Source organism: Dioscorea cayenensis, chromosome 20, assembly GCF_009730915.1.
Source record: "Dioscorea cayenensis subsp. rotundata cultivar TDr96_F1 chromosome 20, TDr96_F1_v2_PseudoChromosome.rev07_lg8_w22 25.fasta, whole genome shotgun sequence".
Lineage (NCBI taxonomy): Eukaryota > Viridiplantae > Streptophyta > Magnoliopsida > Dioscoreales > Dioscoreaceae > Dioscorea > Dioscorea cayenensis.
The window spans coordinates 7,907,733-7,918,260 of NC_052490.1; the positions used below are offsets into that span (position 1 = coordinate 7,907,733).

General features: G+C 38.4%; 1 non-coding gene across 1 annotated transcript; it reads right to left on the minus strand.

The window, feature by feature from the left end:
• Positions 1-880: 880 nt before the first annotated feature.
• Positions 881-987, minus strand: LOC120252173. The gene has a single exon (XR_005533717.1). It is a non-coding gene; the product is annotated as a small nucleolar RNA R71 (small nucleolar RNA).
• Positions 988-10,528: the final 9,541 nt, after the last annotated feature.

A 10,528-nucleotide genomic window follows, 5' to 3' on the forward strand; every position in this document is an offset into this window, starting at 1 on the left:
AGTATGGTGAGTTGTACATGTAATCCCCTGCAAGGCAAAAAGGGTCATCATCATCATAGCTCCCATAATCCCCTGCAAGGCAAAAAGGGTCATCATCATTCCAACTAAAAATTTAAATGCAAAGATTTAATACTAGGGAGTAGTGAAATACACATAGTAGATAAAAGTAAATAAAGTTCTACACAAGGTTGGTAGGGCATACCCCTTCCCAACTTATTAGTGCGAAACAAACAAACATGTAGAAAGTAAAGCAAAACAACAAACTATAGAAATAAAACAAGTCTCCTTGCTCAAAAGTGAAATAGATCATCAAAAGCTGTTGTAGATGGTGGTTCGATGGAGCAATAAATGGTAGTGGTCTGTGAGGATGACCCAAGAGAGGACATGACAAACTGATTAAAGTACTCTATAGGAATAGGGTTTTAATTAAAAAAGAAAAGAAACGATTAAGTTTTTGATTGAAAAATAGGAGATATTCCTAAAAAAAAACATAGGTTATTGTTTTGATTCATAACTAATAAATATGAAACCTTTAGAAAACAAAACATAGGATTGGGGTTTTGTTTGCAAAATAGAAGACATTATAAAAGGAGAACATAGGAATAGGGTTTTGACTCAAAAATAGCAGAAATTCTGAAAAAACAAAACAAAAAATTAGTGTTTTGATTCAAAACTAAAAAATATGACACATTGAGAAAAAAAAACATAGGATTACGGTTTTGATTAAGAAATAGCAGACATTACTATAAAAAACCATAGGATTATGGTTTTGGTTGAAAAATATTAGATATTACGAATAGATGCACCCTAGGTCTCTCACAACATGGAAGCAGACTTCTGAGGCATTTGTTGCTCATTTTTCCCCCCTACTAAGATCACCAAACTCAGAAGAGACATCTCCTATTGTGGCCAATTAGAATCTGACTCCTTATACGATACATGGGAAACATATAAGGAGATGTTGAGGAAATGTCCTCATCATGGAATTGTTAAATGGATGCAAATCCAGATCTTCTATAATGGACTAAATACTTCCACCAAATAAATGCATGATGTAGCCGACGGAGGTTCATTGTGTAACGAGCAACTGAGTGAGGCACAAAATATGATTGAAGAGATGGCAAACAACGCGTATCAATGGAGTTTGAAGAGGAACAAACCGGTGAAGACCACTGGTATTTATCAAGTGGATGTCATCACTACTCTCGCACTATAAGTAGAAGCAATAACTAAAAGATTGGACACCATGCAATCTACATCTTCAAGTTCAGAACCTATTCACGATCATTCTGGCCACTTATTTGACCCAAGATATTCCTCCTTCATTGATGCAAGTGTAGAACAGATTGAACAAGTGGACTTCTTTGGTCAGAACAGTCTCTATCAGAACAACCCATTTAGCAACACATATAATTCCTTATGGAGGAATCATCCAAATTTTCTTGGAGTCAGCCGGGACAGGGATAGTTGGCTCAGCAGCAGCATCAATACAAGCATCCACCTCAGATTGCACAATAATCCTAGTCCTCATCCTTGTCAGAACCTTCCAACGACCTCACAGTTTACTGGCTAAATTTATCAAGAGTACTGAGACTCGGTTCACAGATAATGACGAGATGATCAGAAACACCAATGCAACTATGAGGAATTTGGAGCACCAGGTAGCCCAAATGTCTAAGCTATTGGAGGAAAGGCTACCGGGGACCCTCCCGAGCAACACAGTAGTGAACCCGAAGGAATCACTGAAGGGTATGAATTTAAAAAGTGGGAAGCGGCTACCAAATTCTGTTGAGAAGGAGCCTAAACCGGAAGTTGCAAAACCCATCGTGTGCACTAACAAAGACAACACCACAAAGGACAAAAATTCAATCACAAACTATCAACTGAAACTTCCATACCCTGTAAAGGCAAGGAAAGACCAACAAGATGAGGAGTACAAAAAATTCCTCGACATGTTTAAAACTTTGCGCATTAATGTCCATTTTGTAAAAGTCCTTGCTCAGATGTCGACATATGCCAAATTCTTGAAAGAACTACTCACCAACAAAAGGAAGTTGGAGGACATGTCCTCTATGATACTCAATGAGAAGTGTTCTACTTTAGTATGCAAAAAATCTTCCCATGAAGGAGAAAGATCCAGGGGGATTCATCTTTCCTTGCACAAATGTAGGTTTAGTTGATGAAAAGGCCCTTGCTGACCTTGGGGAAAGTATTAACTTAATGCCCTATAAAAGGTTTCAAAGACTTGGGCTTGGGGAGCTTAAATCCACCAACATGACTTTACAGTTGGCGACAGATCCAACCGAAAGACTAAGGGCATAATTGAAGACATTCTGGTTAGAGTGGACAAGTTTATATTTCCGGTGGATTTCGTCATTTTAGATATTGATGACAAGGTTGAAGTGTCGTTAATATTGGGGTGGCCATTTATAACAACTTCCAAAGCTCTCATCGATGTCAAGGATGGCTGAATAACACTTCGAGTTGGTGACGAAGAAACCACTTTTAGACTTCGTGACTCCATGAAGCATACAATGGACTTCGATGATACATGTTCTTTTGTTGATGTTGTTGATAAGGTTATCTCTTATTTTGTACAGGAGACATTCATGAAAGATGAACTTGCTGATCTGTTGGAGGATACACCCTTGGATGATGAGAAACATGAGGGGGTAGTAGAAGAAGCTCAAGGTTTTGATTTGGTGGCCAACAAGGATACAAAACCACCAACAAAACGGATCTCCAAAGTAAGAAAGTGGTCGAAGAAAGTTACATCTAGGAAGAAGAATCCACCCACCTCACCACCAATGCCACACAATACTGAGCATTCTGCTACTTAGACATTTGGTGAGGTCCATTTGATTAACATATTATTACCATATACTTGCAATTGTGTCACAGGTGGCCAAGAGAGATCTCAATTTCATGAACCTCCTTAAGCACAAAATAGGTATGTCAAGCTAGTGGCATTAAACAAGCACTTCTTGGGAGGCAACCCAAGTCATTTGTTTGTTTTGTTAGTTTTGTTTGTTCGTTTTTCTCGTGTTTGACTGTTATTTCATTTTTAGATCATTGGTCATCTTGTTGCATGTTATCTGCACTCTCTTATGATTTTCTCAGTATCCCTATGATTTGGCATTCATTCCGATATTGTTTTACTTCAGACCATGTACCTTGATGTTTATTGGGGAGGGAACAACTTTTGTTCTTGAAACTTTTCTGGCATAACATGGTAGAACATGCCCATGAGCGTGTCGCTGATTTTCACTAGCAGCAAATTTTAAAATTTTCTAAGATAAACACGGGCTTGACACGAGCGTGTCAGGGAGTGATACGTTTTCTAATCACTTGGCACGAGTGTGTCACGACTATTTTGAATTTTTAATCACTCTTCTGAGATTTTCAGCGTGGTTGGCACACTCGGTGACACGATCATGACTCACCTGTTTTTCTTACTCTAACCCTCACGATCTGGCACGCACGTGTAACGTGTATGTTCGGGTATAACTGTTCGGGTTCCGCCGTTTCCTTTTAAAACCCTAACACCCGACGGCCACGCCCTTTGATCGCATCTCTTCTCCCGCAACATTTGACTCTCCCTCTCCTCATTAGGCCTATAAAGTGTAGTGCATTCATTTGTCAGTTTCCATCGCCGATTTTCCTCAATGATTTCTTCTTTTTCTTCATCTTCCTTTTCGAAATCCGGTAAGTGATCGGCATTTTCTTTTGTGTATTTCAGAATTGCAAGGTTTAGGTTTGCGATTTGTAACTCCTAGAGATCATTTATGAGATTTACTTCACTTTAGATAGCATGGTTGTTTGAATTGACTGTGATTGAGCATCGTAGTTCTTTTGGGGATGATGATCGATGCTGACACAATCGTGTAATTCCATATGACACAATAGTGTCATTGTTGGGCACTTTCTTTTGCACGATCCTGCTATCACAAGGGCATGGTTACTATGCTCCTAGCACGATTGTGTCCTACATGATTTTTAATGTTTTGAACTAATTTGTTTCACTTGTTCTGTGCAGACAATGCCAAGGAAGAATATCACTGCAGGGCCTTCTAAGAGTCATGGAGCTAATGCCTCATCCTCAAGAGCAGAATACAGACCCACATTCTATACTCAGCCACGTATTAAGCGATACACCCATCTCTCTCATCGACGCTTTGGTGAATCAAGAGAGATAGATTGGGATGTTTAACATGAGATAGGTCTAGAGCCCGAAATGCAGTAGTTATTGAGTGGTGCGGTATGGCGTCAGCTATTTCTGATCACCGACAATACCTATGAGCAGATGGCACTCGAGGTGTTGTCCACATTCGAGCTGTCGTGAGCCACTATTACTTTTCACCATGCTGACTTCATTCAGTTCTAGGTTTTCGGTGCGTTACATCGTATGAGCCTCATTGAGTTCTCCATCCATTTAGGCTTATATGAAGCCGAGTTTACTTGCACACCTGCCTATGACACCCTGCTTACCTCCAGACCTGCAGGGGAGTCACTTATTAATTCCTCGCGATGGTTGAGTTCATATCCGACTTATGATCCCCGTCGAACCAAGGCTACCGCACTCCGCTCCCCAGCGGCTGCACTACATCCATTTCCTACTCAGCCACACTTTGACAGGTCACCGTCGTAGCACAGGCATTGTCAGTTTATGAGATTTTGATTTTCTGCTAAGCATGGTGGACGGTTTTCACATGCATTTAGGATACGAGGTCGCTGTATCTATTTCTCATCAGGGGACATCTCCTTGTGTTGGTGATTTTTTTTGGGCGCTCTTCAGGGGACCGACCGGATGCGAGTGGTAGGAGGCATGTCTCTTATATCCCTCGAGATGTTGCGTTCGATGAGGATGGTGCACAGGGTTTAGACGGTCCGAGGGACCGAGTATAGGGTCACATCCACTGATGATCTACCTACTGCCGACACTGATACCCTTGACCCTCCATCGTAGGCCACCTCTTCTCATCCGCGATCACGGTCACCACCTCACACTCCCGAGCTGATTTTTTTGTTCATATACTGCGTTTCGATGGCTAAAGCGGAGCGTGGTACGCATTGCCAAGCACTTGGGGATGCGGTTATCTCCGGAGCCTACCTTCCCTGTGCGGCCTGCTCGAGATGTTGGCGTGGATACTACAGATTTGTGGGATTTGGACACCTCTACCACCCCCTCTGATGATGATTCCAGCTTTGAGAGTGTTGCTTTCTAATTCCAGAGATCCTTGTTTTTCTTTATTTTCTTTTAGTACCCAGTGTTTGTTTTTCTTTTTCATCTTTTCTCTAGTAGTTTATTTAGCAACAGGTGTCCCTTGTTGCATAGACATTTTGGTTTGTTTGCTTTCTTATTTACTACATTATTGTTTTGCTACTTATGTATGCTTCCCTTGTGTCCCACTGTGTTTCTCAGGGATTATGTGGGTGCTTGGAGTTGGCAGCACATGAGAGCGGCACCATCACTCTCCGTGTTTGGATTTGGGGAGTAGCACATGTGAGCGGCACCATTTTTCTTTCCATCTAGGGCAGACCTTAACCCTTTTTCCTTACCTTTTCCTCGTTATATTGCATCTCTTATTTACATTGAGGATAATGTAATTTTAAAGTGTGGGGGAGGGTTGCATGCTTTTGGTTGATGAGTGCATTGCTTATGATGATCTATGATTTATTATTGCCGATTTTTAAACCTAGGGTGAACAAGTTTGTATTAGTAATCATTATAGTGAAATCATGACTTGGTTATACTTCCTTAACCTAAAATCCTTGTCATCCATCCCTAATTATGGTTCAACAAGTCCTTGTGTTAAGTCATTGTGTTAAAAAAAATGGAAAGTTGGATTCCTTTTTAGTAATGCCCTACCAATCATTTTGTAAAGTTTTGTTTTGTGAAAAAGATGGCAGAAAGAGCTCTCACCTTGGGATGACTGAAAGCCACTCTTGAGGAATCGAATTTGGGCATCACAAATGTACATTTGATAACCTACCATGGGAAAAGGCTACCTCTAGGATGTATGAAGCTACTACCCGTTCAGTATTATTCCGATTTTAATCTCTTGTGACCATGGGGAACATAAGTTAGGGTTTTCAAACACACACGCACTAGGTTTTGGAAGTAGGAGTATAGTTTTTATGGTGCATTCATGTTCTTACTAACCACCGTGTCCCTCTTCATTTGAAATTTTCACCGTATTTCTCCTGAGATCAGAAGCATTGCACACATCTCTTTTGTTATTGAGTATCTAGTGATTGCTTGAGGACAAGCAACAACTCAAGTGTGGGGGTATTTGATGAGTACACTTTATATATATGTTTTCATGCCCTAAGTCCATCAATGTACTTATTCTCAAGCTTACTTATATGCATATGCGGTGCTATTCTTGGTCTTTTTGTTATGTGTGCAGGAATAAGGGGGTTGACGTAACTTTTACTAAAACTGGGAAGAAAATGAAAGAATACTTGGAAAGGGCTTAAGTACCAAAGCTGGACACGCTCGTGTCCTCCTACTGAAAATTTCAGCCTGATGTGTGTCCCAGTAAGAATTCTATGTAGAAGGGTGTTCTCAAGATTGACAAGGTCTAGACATAATCATGTTTGTGCCACTGAAAAACTCAGCCCGAAGATAATTTTACTCGAGAAGAAGTGACACGCGCTGGGTGCTCCTGACCCATTCATGTCTCACCACCACATGGTCAAGACATGATCATGTACCTTCTTCTAAATATTCCATACGAGCCCTTGCCCATTTCACTCAGCATTTCCCCGACACAACACGGTCCCGACACGCTTGTGTGCCGACCGTGTTGAGCCTGAAATCTGCGTTTTTAACTCCAGTTTCTAGTTTTTCATTTCCATCTTTGTCCAAGGATTTTCTTCTCAACCATAAGGACATTGATGAGAGCAAAGATCAAGCTTATCCATACCTTCTAAGGCAACATGAGCGAGTTGGAGGCATGAGGAAAGTGGTGCTAGCACTTCGAGCTTGACAACGGAAGCAAAACTTGAAGAGAAGGGAGTCATGTCTTCTTTCTTTAGATTTATTGTTATCTCCTCCATGTTGTACCCACCTATGAGGGGCTAGCTAGCCTCGGTGCCCCGGGATGGGAACTATGTCACTTTGTATGCTTTGAACACTTGTAGTTTTCTTGATTTACGTTGTTCTTTTGATTCTTGTGTTAAATCTTGTGTTGCAAAACTTGATGTGCTTAATCTGTATAATTGCTTATGTTTTCCTTTTGGAATGTTATTATTTTTGAAACAAAGCTCTAACCTCTTGTTTTCTTATAGTAATGTCTCCTATTTTTCATTCAAAACACTAATCCTATGTTTTCTCATAGAATTGTCTACTATCTTTCAAGCAAAACTCTAATCCTATGTTTTCTTTTTGGAATGCCTACTATATTTGACTCAAAACACTAATCTTATGTTTATTTTTTATTTTTGGAGTGTCTCCTATCTTTCAATCAAAACCGTAAACCCTAATCCTTATTTCCTTTCCGTAATGGCTACTATATTTGAATCAAAACCCTAATCTTATGTTTTTTTTTATTTTTGGAGTGTCTCATATCTTTCAATCAAAACCCAAATAATCTATTTTCTTTTGTTAAAGTTTCCTATTTATTAGTTTTGAATCAAAACCCTAGCCTATGTTTTCTTTTGTAGTGTCTCTTATTTTTCAATGAAAACCTTATTGCTTTCTTTCTTCTGCTGAATGTCTGCTATTTTCGAATCAGAACTCTAACCCTATGTTTTTCCTTTTCGGAAGGTGTCCTATTTTTCAGTTTTGAATCAAAACCCAAATACTTTGTTTTCTTTTTGAAATGCCATATTTTTTTTAATCAAAACCCTATCCTATGTTTCTTTTTAAAATATCTCAAATTTTTTAATCAAAACCCTAACTATTTGTTTTCTTTTTGAATGTCTCATTTTTTTAATCAAAAACCTAATACTATGTTTTCTTTTCATAATGTCTCCTATTTATCAGTTTTGAATCAAGACCCTAATCATATGTTTTTTATAGAAATGTTTCCTATTTTACACTGTTGAATCAAACTCTAATTTTTTGTTTTCTTTTCGGAATGCCTCCTATTTTTAAATAAAAACAATAACCCTAACCTATCTTTTCTGAATGTAAATTATTTTTGAATCAAAACCGTAATCCTATATTTTCTTATAATAATGTCTCTTATTTCTCAAACAAAACCGTAATCCTTCTTCAGCTTAGGTGAAATTCTATCAAGTGTGATCATACCAATACTAAAGCAATAGATCCCATCACAATTTCAAAGTTAAGCAAGTTTGGGTGAGAGTAGTTCTAGGATGAGTGACCTCCTCCAAAGTCCTCTTTTTGCACTCTCCATCTACTTTTTTTGTTACGTGGTTTATTTTTATAATTTTATTACTTTAAAAATAACAATAATAATAAATAAAATGAAAGAGTGACATATGTTTTTAATCAAAATTATAATCCAATGTTTCCTTAGAGTAATATCTCATGTCTTTTGCTTGAGGAATCTTTGCTAATTTTTTATCAAAACCTTAACACTAGTAATCTTTTCTTAATAAATCCTATTTTTGAATAAAAATATTAATCGCATGTTTTCTTTGGCAATGCAACATATTTTCGAATCAAAACCCTAATATTTAGTTTTATTTTGGTAAAGTCTACCATTTTTGAATGAAAACAATAATATTATGTTTTCTTTTCGTAACGTCTTATGTTTTTTAATCAAAACCCTAATTTTAAGTTTTTTTGGAACGCCTCCAATTTTTTAATCAAAACACTAATCTTATGTTTCCAAAAAATCCACATGCCCGTGTGGAATTTCGACAGGGTGCAGAAATTCCATGAGGGCGTGTGGAACATCCATAATGGCGTGTGAATTCCCGATTCCAGCTTATTTAAAGCCACATTCAGCCCGATTTTGTAGATCCTTTTTCCCTATCTTATCTCCAACTTTTGAGAGGCGTGCGGCTAGAGTTTAGAGAGGTATTGGCAAGGCTTTTGGAGTGGTTCTATGACTTTGACACCATGTTTCTCTTGGAAGATAGCTATTGGGAGAGCTTTTCTTCAGCGACCAATCCAAGCAAGGTGTGCCCTAGAGCTTGACGAGGGGACCTTTTGGAAAGGACGAGACTACTCAACATGACCATCGGCATGACTACCGAGGGGGGTTTCCTATGGATTACTTGTTTTTACTTTCAATTTTACCATTGATTGTATCTTGCTCTATGGAGAGCTAAATCCCTAGTGGGTACTTGGATTTGTGAACCATAGGATGTACTTGTTTCATTAACCTTTTATCATGCTTTCTTTATTATTGTTTTTATTGAGTTCCAATTTTGAATGCTTGTTGAATGTTTTCTCCCTTAGAGAGACACTAGGGTTGAGAGTCTATCTTGTTAGCCTTTGTGGATCAGTAACACACCATGAGGGCTAGACAATGCTATATTCGAGAGGGTCAAGAGGGTGAGTCAAGAGGTAGCGGAGAATCCCCTTTCCATTCTGATGTGATTTATCCTACCTCCATTTTCTAGAGTTTTTTGCAGTTATAATAGAGTGAAGTGCTAAAGGATGAACTCTGCTGGGGCTTAGTTGTGCGAGCAACAGAGTGAAGCGTTGAAGTGAACTTTAGTATCTCGGGCTTAATTGTGACTAGGGGCCTTTCGCCTGGACCAAAGGGTTAGGTTTACATATAGGAATAGGGTTTATCACGTGGAATCCCTAGAGCTTCTTGCAACTTTGCACAGTGTGAGGTGTTGAGACTGATCGATTTCTCCGTCGGGGCATAGTGTAGAGTTAGTCACGATTGACCTTAGGTTTGGGACCGTGTATCTTAGGATGTCCACAACTCATTGAGCATTAGTTAGGAAGCATAATAGTTGGTTTTGCACTTGAAGTGATAATCCTAGGCAGAACAATATCCGAGTACCCTACATCTTATCGATTGTCTTTCCTCTGACTTATTTGTGCCTCTCTTTCTTATTTCTTTTATTTTGTCTACATTATATCTTATCAACACAATCATTGTTTCATCTTCGCTTGGTTAAGTAGCAATCTTGTTGTTTTTATTCTCTACTCCCTGTGGATATGATCCCCACTCATGTGTGATTTATTACTTCGACATACCCATGCACTTGCGGGTCACACACAAGGGGTGTGTCATACCTTCTATTTTTTAATCAAACCCTTAATCTAATGTTTTCTTTTGGGAATGTCTATTATTTTTAAATCAAAACAATAATCTTGTATTTTCTTTCAGTAGTAGCTTATATTTTTCAACCAAAATCATAATCCTACATTTTTCTCTTCAAAGTCGCTCCTATTTTTGAATCAGCCTAATTACTATGTTTTCTTTTAGGAATGTCTGCTATTTTTTAATTAAAACCCTAGTCCTATGTTTCTTATGAGAATGTCTAATATTGTTTCTGTTTTTAGTCAAAACCCTAATCCTATGTTTTCTTATAGTAATGTATTCTATTTTTTAATCGAACCCCTAATCATATGTTTTCTTATAGTAAT